The sequence below is a fragment of the Limulus polyphemus genome, unplaced genomic scaffold, assembly GCF_000517525.1.
Source record: "Limulus polyphemus unplaced genomic scaffold, Limulus_polyphemus-2.1.2 Scaffold3540, whole genome shotgun sequence".
In the NCBI taxonomy this organism is placed as follows: domain Eukaryota; kingdom Metazoa; phylum Arthropoda; class Merostomata; order Xiphosura; family Limulidae; genus Limulus; species Limulus polyphemus.
The window spans coordinates 7,289-8,057 of NW_013669150.1; the positions used below are offsets into that span (position 1 = coordinate 7,289).

Here is a 769-nt window from a genome sequence, read left to right on the forward strand (position 1 = left end):
GGTAGGACGGGAATTATATCATCCACCATTTTTGTTCATTACAGTGGTGTACAAATCTCTGTACAAAGGTAGGACGGGAATTATATCATCCACCATTTTTGTTCATTACAGTGGTGTACAAATCTTTGTACAAAGGTAGGACAGGAATATCATCCACCATTTTTGTTCATTACAGTGGTGTACAAATCTCTGTACAAAGGTAGGACAGGAATATCATCCACCATTTTTGTTCATTACAGTGGTATACAAATCTCTGTACAAAGGTAGGACAGGAATTATATCATCCACCACTTTTTGTTCATTACAGTGGTGTACAAATCTCTGTACAAACGTAGGACAGGAATATCATCTACCACTTTTTGTTCATTACAGTCTTGGCACAAACACCCTCTTCACTACATTAGTAATACACATCATATGGTAAAGTTAACATTATATATACATATTTAAAGTTTTTGAGAGGATTAACTCTTTCAGCACATGGGCTCCGTCCCTGGGACCAACCTTGTAATCATTTTGTGCTTTTTAGTTTTCATGCTATAACTTTTAAATTAGCAAGCAAATGTTAACAAAATTTGCCAGTTTACCAGTAAATGTTAAAATGCTTTCATATACAAAATAAAAAATGTTTTTTATTAAGTCTTAAGGTTTGTAAAGCAATGTTTCTTCCATGCCTTTCTTCTTTTCACATGTTGCCTACCTATCATGCAAAGTAATATTCATTTTAAGATTAAAAATACTTTTATGCATCAGAAAATTTACAAATTTC

The 769-nt window shown here is 32.9% G+C and overlaps 1 protein-coding gene across 1 annotated transcript in view; it reads right to left on the reverse strand.

Moving 5' to 3' along the window:
• The window catches only part of LOC106469550 (40S ribosomal protein S23-like), a 10,946-nt gene that overhangs the window by 1,195 nt on the left and 8,982 nt on the right, over positions 1–769 (reverse strand). The window lies entirely within an intron of this gene.